The sequence below is a fragment of the Oncorhynchus tshawytscha genome, linkage group LG05 (genome assembly GCF_018296145.1).
Source record: "Oncorhynchus tshawytscha isolate Ot180627B linkage group LG05, Otsh_v2.0, whole genome shotgun sequence".
Taxonomy (NCBI): Eukaryota; Metazoa; Chordata; class Actinopteri; order Salmoniformes; family Salmonidae; genus Oncorhynchus; species Oncorhynchus tshawytscha.
In genome coordinates this window covers 33,765,347-33,774,061 of record NC_056433.1, presented here as the reverse complement: position 1 = coordinate 33,774,061, position 8,715 = coordinate 33,765,347, and the positions used below count along the sequence as shown (strand labels likewise).

The window sequence follows — 8,715 nt, the reverse complement described above, 5'->3', positions numbered from 1 at the left end:
ATGCGGGCTATATCTTGTTGTGCGATAGCAACTGTGTTGCTCTGCGTATCCTGGGCCGCGCCCCTCAATGGGGACCACGCCGTCACACAGAAGACCACAACCTCCACCATGCTGCCGTGGAGTGCTGGCACAAGCTGGCCCCCCTTAACGCAGACTTCACCTTTGCCCTCTGTAGGAGCCTGAGCGAAGCCAACACTGAGATCAAGAACGTCTTCTTCTCTCCTCTGGTAATTGTCACTAGCCTGGCTATGCTGTCCCTTGGGGCTAAGGGAGACACCCACAGCCACCTGTACTCTGCTCTAGGCTATGGTGCCTTTACACCGGAGCAGGTGTACGAGGCCTATGAGCACCTGAACCACATGTTGGGCAGCGCCGTGGCCCTGAGGGATGGATTCAAGCCCCTGGCCAAGTTCCCGGAGGATGCCAAGCACTTCTACGCCAGCGAGGGCTTCACCATTGACTTCAAGAACCCGTTGCCGAGATCAACAAGTTCATCGCCATGAAGACCCAGGACAAGATCACACACCTGGTGAAGGATCTGGACCCTGATACGGACATGGTGCTCATCAACTACGTCTTCTTCAGATGTAGGAGGACACTGTAGTAGGACAGAACGGGCTTGCACTTATTGTTTGCTTTTAGAACATTGATAGAATACACTTGACTGACTGACGTATTGTTTGTTTCCACACGTGGTAAACAGAAGATGCGTCAATTAATAATTAAAAGAAAACGTATGCGCAGAACGAAAAACAATTTAGGCTTGTAACATTTAGTCTATTTTTGGCTTCCCCGTGTTTATTACACCTTAGTAGCAATTTCCTCTACTTCCCCAAGGAAGTGGGATAAGCCCTTTGATGCCGAGCAGACCCCCAAGGTCAATGTGGACATGAAGAGTTGAACCAGCATAACTTCTCCACCGTGGTCATGCTGCCTTACAAAGGAACCAAGAGCAAGATGGCGCAGGTGGAGGCCTTCATTAACAAGGAATACCTGAAGCATGTGCATGAGAACCTGTTCAGGTGAGAACACTTGATTTTATAGGACAATTTTGTAGTTTAACATTCTCTATTCGTTCATGGCATGTGGTCTGTGTAGCACTTGGAACTAAAGCCTCTTCAGGAGGTGAGAAGATATTTTTTTTATAGGGCACTTTTTCATTATAACATGATCTATTCTTAACGTATGGCCAGTGCCTTCGATAACAAAGCTGACTTTTCTGCCATCTCTGAGGAAACCAAACTGAAGTTGTGGTTTCCTAAGCTAAGGACTCTGGGACTAAACACCCTCTGCAACTAGATCCTGGACAATTGACTGACCGCCCCCAGGTGGTAAGGGTAGGTAACAACACATCCGACATGCTGATCATCAACACTGGGGCCCCTCAGGGGTGTGTGCTCAGTCCCTTCCTGTACTCCCTGTTCACTCATGACTGCATGGCCAGGCACGACTCCAACACTATCATCAAGTTTTGCCAATGTCAGAGGAAGGCCCTAAAAATTGTCAAAGACTCCAGCCACCCTAGTCATGGACTGTTCTCTTTGCTACCTCACAGCAAGTGGTACATGAGCACCAAGTCTAGGTCCAAAAGGCTTAACAGCTTCTACCCCCAAGCCATAAGACTCCGGAAAGGCTAATCAAAGGGCTACCCAGACCCCTATTTTACGCTGCTGCTACTCTCTGTTTATAATCTATGCATAGTCACTTTAACTCTACCTACATCTACATATTACCTCGACTAACCGATGCCTCCACACATTGACTCTGTACCGTTACCTCTTGTATACAGCCTCGTTATTGTTATTTTACTGCTGCTGTTTAATTATTTGTTACTTTTTTCAATTTTTTACTGATTTAAAAAAAAAAATCTTAACTGCATTATTGGTTAAGGGCTTGTAAGTAAGCATTTCACTGTAAGGACTACACCTGTTGCATTCGGCGCATGCAACAAATACAATTGGATTTGAATAGGTTCTGATGATACGTACCATCCATCTCAGGTCTCTTTTCACTTGTGTGCCTGAGGGAATTGGGAGCAAAGTACAAGAAGAGTTTCTGTCTCTGATGGAATAATAATGCTCTATTCCATTTTATTTTATTATATTATATTATGGCCACTTAGAGGACAATGGTGTCTGACATCAAAGGAACCCATTCCTGTTCCCACCCCAGGTGACCCACAAGACTGTGCTGAGTCTAGACGAGAAAGGGACTGAGACGGCCGCTGTCACTATGATAGAGATCATGCCCATGTCCCTCTCAGACACCATCATACTCAACAGGCCCTTCCTGCTCTTCATCCTGGAGGACTACCAAGAGCATCATCTTCGTGGACAAGATCACCAACCCCACAGCCGAGTGAAAGACGGAGAGGGATGGAGGGAGAAATAATGAGTGGGAGGAACATCTGAGGAGATTGAAGGAAGGTCTTTGTCTCTCATGCTAGTGGTGAAACATAAAGGATCAGTATCTGACTTTTCGGTTTGCTGTAGAGCATTCATGTGTTGGATGTTTTGTCTAGGCAAGGCAGGGAGTTTTGAAACCATACATGTGTTTTTACTATTTACTGCATACCTAGAAGAATAGGGTCGTGTGTATGTGTGTGTCTCTGTGTTTGCGGTTCTGTCAAAATGTTACTGATGTCCATGCCAGTCTGGCGATAGCAATATACAATTTGATGTGTCGTCATTATGTCCACGTGAGTTGTCTTCAGATAATCCCATTGGTCAAAGGGCTTCATTAGCCTTTATGGAATGGATGTTTTTTTCTAGTACATTCTAATCTCCCAAAAATGTACTGTTTTTTTTTTGCGAAAGACACTGGTTAGATAATAAAAAGTTAAACATGAACCCACAATTTTGAATAGTTTATACTGGGCTGATGTCTCAAGCATAGGCTTAACTGCATGCAATTGTACTGATGGCTCCTCTTAACTGAGATCATCTCAGCATAATTTGGAAAAGATGACATAGCCCTATTTTGCCATTCTCAAGAAAAGTATTATATACAGTGAAAAAGTGATTAAAAAAACTACGGTCGAGAACTCTTAAAGGGGGAGGGGGGCTGCATCTCAATGGGGTCTAATCTACCCATGCTTCTCAGACCTGATCATAAAGCATCCACCATTTTGACCACACAAAAAAAATGCTTTGTACATTAGCTTCTTCAAACCCCCTCGTCGTCTCAACCCCGACCCCAGTCATCTCTTATCTGCTCCTCCATATATTGAATCTTAAAAGAGATCAATGGGTGTGATATGCACAAAGCCAGGCAAGGAGATGGATTGTGTGAAATGGCCATCTATAATGCATAGTAAGGACAGGAGATCATCACATCAAGCCTGTAGTTTTAATCTGCGGTTCATGCATGGTTGCGTAAGAACTACCTCGTATTACTGCTGGATCAGAGAGACTGGAGAAACAGAAACAGATCATTCGGGCAGAATTGTGAAGAGAGAGAGAGAGGGGGGGAAAAAACAGTAAAGAAGAAAGTTGACTGAAGAGAACTTTGACCTCTATGTACCGTCTTCTTCTTGAAGGCCCCAGCAGTCATTTGAACGTCTAGAAGATATTATGGTGGGGGCCCACATTGAATTAATGATAACTCGCTCTAGTCTACCTGAAAGTTTGTTTAATATAAGCCTATTATGGTGCTTTTATTCCATCAATTGTTTTCTGCCTGAGCTTTTTGTTTGATGTTTTTCTGCAGTTTGTGTATCACAGATCAGCTCAGCTGTTGACCATATCACTAAATCTATGCTTTGAAGTTTTACCGTCCTACCATTATGTCTCTAACCTGTTTTTACGTAGCATTTTAATCCGTTTTATTTGTGTAATTATCTTTTTAAGTCAAATGTTTTTTTTTTCTTTTTCAAAGTTTACACAGACAACAAAACAAAGTGCAACATACAGGCAGCGTACAGGGAATAAAGTAAAAATACAGTCAAAAATATGACCAAGGAGCAGTCATTCAATAAAAGGACAGCAGTATAGGTTACAGGGCCTTCAGAAAGTATTCACACCCCTTGACTTTTTCCACATTTTGTTGTGTTACAGCCTGAATTTATAATGGATTACATTCATATTTTGTGTCACTGGCCTACACACAATACCCCATAATGTCAAGGTGGAATTATGCTTTTCCAAATGTTTCCAAATAATGACTCAGGGGTGTGAATACTTATGTAAATGATGTATTTCATTTTCAATACATTTGCAAAAATGTCTAAAAACACGTTTTCACTTTATCGTTCTGGAGTATTGTGTGTAGATGGGTGATATTATTTTGAATTCAGGCTGTAACACAACAAAATGTGGAATAAGTCAAGGGGTATGAATACTTTCTGAAGGCACTGTATATGGAGCATTTGTGAGAGGCTTTCTACATATTTCCAGAACTTTTCAGTCCTCTGGCGTAAGTCAAAAGGTCATTTTTCTAGTGGTAGAGTAGCAGAAGCCCGAGAAAGCCAAATCCTCACAGATGGTATTTCAGGTGTGGATTACAAAACAGTTTTTTTTGGGGGGGGGGGGCTAAATTACACAGACATTCCGAGTCAGGATCAAATGCAATGTTTTTTATGCGTTTTAGAAAGCACTCCATGTCAGAGTTCCCAGAGAGCAATGTTTTAAATTATGCTTAAATTATGTTAAATGTTTTAAATCAGGGATGGGCAACTCCAGTCCTCGGGGGGCCTGAGTGGTGTAGCACTTTTGCCCCAGATCCAGCTGACACACCTGACTCCAATAATCAACTAATCATGATATTCAGTTTAGAATGCAATTGGTTTAATCAGCTGTGTTTGCTTGGGATGGGGGGGAAAAATGAGACACCAGTCAGGCCCGCGAGGACTGGAGTTGCCCATCCCTGTTTTAAATGGGAGACATATTCTGCATTTAATGGGCCTGATTAGGAGATGTTATCAAAAACAGGACCGATTTCAGAGATTTGTCAGACACATCACGATGACTAGATTGTTCTTCAAATTATTCATTTCTGGAAACATAAATCAAGCCTTTCTGTAGATGTTGTTGACGTGAATGGGGTGGTTACAAGGCATTAGATTTCCAAGAGGGAGATTTTCAGAAGTGATTTTAGTCTATGTCGGCCTCAGTGGCAGCCGGTGCCGTTTAAGATGAGGGAGGACGGCATTTACTTGAAAATGAGCATTGGCTTATTTCTATTACAGCATATTGGATGACTGTCATTCATATTCCATTCACCGAGTTCAATGTAACATCGACAGGTTTAGGCTACTACATGACACTCAAATGTTGCCTATACCCATCATTGCTACAACCTAGTCTCTGAATGAAAGTTTACAACGTAGGTGCACAGGTCTACAGAAAAATTGGAGTAATCAAGGTGACAGATAGTGACACATTCAATACCGCATTGGACACTCTTACCTGCATCTAGCTGATCTAAGCTGTAATCTTTAGTCCAACAGTTGCAAACAAGAGTTTCTACTGGGTTCATAAAAGTTAGCGCACACACACACACACACACACACACACACACACACACACACACACACACACACACACACACACACACACACACCACCGCTGTTCCTCATCCAGATGGCAGTGTTGTCTTCTGTTGACTGCACCCCACTCCTCTCTGTGTTCAGTTACTGTAAATCTCTATCCATGTGAGTTGACAATATTAGAGCCAAATGAAGCCCCATCCACCTAATTTATCAGGCTAGCTATTTTAAACACGTACGTCTTGAATTAGTTGAACGTTTGAAAGGTAATGGAATTGTTCTTTCTCATCATCTACTATTGTGTCACTTTCACCACCCAGTCAGGTAAAACACATTAGAAAGTCTTCTCTGGAGAAAGCTAGAAAGCTACCGCTAATCAACTCTCCTCTTCAGTGGTATTGGCATTGCAATCAGGTCCATTGGCCCTTGAGCCCTGAAGAGGGATGTGGAATATTTAAATGAAACAGAATGCTTTCTGATTACCTGTGCTGAGCGCTGTGCAGGAGAAATCAGATATTTGCGGAGTAGATGGTAGAAATCATATATGCAGCTATCTCTGTATCATATATAATTCTATAGGTCTACAGTATGTAGTTACAGCGGGGATGAACTGCGTTGGTATGTTATAAAAGCAAACAAAGCAGAAAACATAACGTAAGCGACGTGCAGATGACTGACTGAAAGAGAAACCAAGAATATGAAAAATGAACTACATAACTGAAGCGCAATGCTGACATGAACATATCAACACAAAAAACGTTAATGTCAGTTTCGGCTCAGCAGGCAGCAAATGTCAAAACACAACAGTGTGTCACATTCTTGATCTCCCTCTTGGCACGGTGTGTACTGTGATAAATTGTTTGCCCCAGGGTAGTCGTTCTCCTTCTGGCTATGTAGAGTAGTACGTAGCTTAGCATCCTCTGAATGGGAAAGTGGGAAAGTATCAATAGGATATTATTCGATTTGGCGCTGGTGGTACACTGCTGTGGGCGACAAGTACAACACCGGAGGAAGAATGACAGGGGTATATTATTGTCATGGCATCCAGCACTGTCACAACGATGTCATATTCCAAATTACCTTCTCATCCTTCCTTTTAGAAATGTAACACTCTAAATCTGTTCCTGGAGGGGCTATGTTGCTTCAAGTCATGCCCTCGTTTACATGTCAGTCATTTAGCAGACACTCTTATCCAGAGCGACTTACAGGATCAATTAGGATTAAGTGCCTTCCTCAAGGGCACAGACGGATTTTCCATCTAGTCAGCTTGAGGATTCGAACCAGTGACCTTTTGGTTACTGGTCCAACACTCTTATCCACTAGGTTACCTGCCACCTCTCATTAACTTATTGACGTCAACAGGTTGAGATCTCTTGGTGTAACGACTAAAGTGTTGGGTTGACAGACACTGGGACCTGGGTTCGAGTCCCAGTCGGGGCCCCGGATTTGCCTCCCTATTCTACTCAGCAACATGGTTTTCTACCTGTGTAGTTACATTGCAACTAGTCTAATTACTCTAGTAGCAATGTTTTTACACAATAATTTTGTATTTGCATAGTTGGAGTCTATAACTAATATGAGGCAGAGTAAATCTGCTGATGTTATTCTAAGAAGCATCTCTGTGTAGATGTGTTGTTAATCAGGTTGAGGCGACGCTATGACCCCAAAATAAATCTGTTTGCTGTCGATGCTGCTGTTGACAAAAGGGATTAGACATAATCTGTTTGGACAGACACACCATTGTGTTACAGAATAGACTGCCTCACTCCCTTGGAAACATACAAAAATGATTTGACCCAGGTTCCTGGTTCCTCTTCCTATAAGACAGTGATGGTGTTCGTCATCATATTTCTCCCATCAATTTATATCCCTCAAAAAGTCAAACTACTAACCACAATTTCCAATATACTGTACAGTTGATTCCTTGCACCTCGGTCTACGGTTTGTGACAGTTTGATAATCTATCATCTATCATTGTTGAGGAAACCACCGGGCTGTGTGCTGGTAAGACCTCTGGACATATCTACAGTAACATTATAGAAAAAACAGTTACCATACATTTACAAGTCCAGCAACTGTCAACCCAACACTTTGATCCCAACCTCTTGACGCGGTCGCTAGGTGTTGTGTGTAACAATATTAAAACATAACAACAGGTCCCAGTGCTGAAAATCTGGTTATTAGACATGAGTGAATAAGTGAATCAATTGTTTGATTCAAAATCCCATTTTGACATTATTAGATACAGTATACAGAAGATGAAGACGATAGGTATACTTGGGACCAACTAAAGCAGGTATGATATACAAAGACTATGACATGACAAATGGGATTACCTAGCTTGTTCCTGTGGGTTAAAGTGGACTATAATCAAGATTAATTCTTGGGCCCATCACACTAAGACTATTGAGGAAGACTGTGCTGTGTCTTCAGAGAATGGATCAATGCATCACCTATTATGTCTCCTACTAATGAGATGAATCCTCTACAGATCACTATGTTGCCAAATGGACATCAAGTGTGTTTCCGGATAGGCTACTGTCACAAAGCATTGATTACTTACTGAGGAATTTGTGCATGCTGGGCCTGGGCCTATATCTACAATCAACAGTACACAATTGTTTTCTCTAATTATTGTACAATTTACTACTACTGTAGTTCTACTACTACTGCAACTACTATTGCTACTACTACTATGACTACTATTGCTACTAAACTCAGCAAAAATAAGAAACATCCCTTTTTCAGGAGCCTGTCAAAGATCATTCATAAAAATCCAAATAACTTCACAGATCTTCATTGCAAAGGGTGTAAACACTGTTTCCCTTGCTTGATCAATGAACCATAAACAATTAATTGACATGCACCTGTGGAACGGTCATTAAGACACTAACCGTTCACAGACGGTAGGCAATTAAGGTCACAGTTATGAAAACTTAGGACGCTAAAGAGGCCTTTCTACTGACTCTGAAAAACACCAAAAGAAAGATGCCCAGGGTTCCTGCTCATCTGCGTGAACGTGCCTTAGGCATGCTGCAAGGAGGCATGAGGACTGCACATGTGGCCAGGGCAATAAATTGCAATGTCCATACTGTGAGACGCCTAAGACAGCGCTACAGGGAGACAGGACGGACAGATGATCGTAGTGGCAGACCAAGTGTAACAACACCTGCACAGGATTGGTACATCTGAACATCACACCTGCAGACAGGTACAGCATGGCAACAACA

The 8,715-nt window shown here is 42.2% G+C and overlaps 1 pseudogene; it reads left to right on the top strand.

Annotated features, from left to right (window-relative positions):
- Positions 1-2,430, top strand: LOC112251516 (annotated as a pseudogene).
- Positions 2,431-8,715: the final 6,285 nt, after the last annotated feature.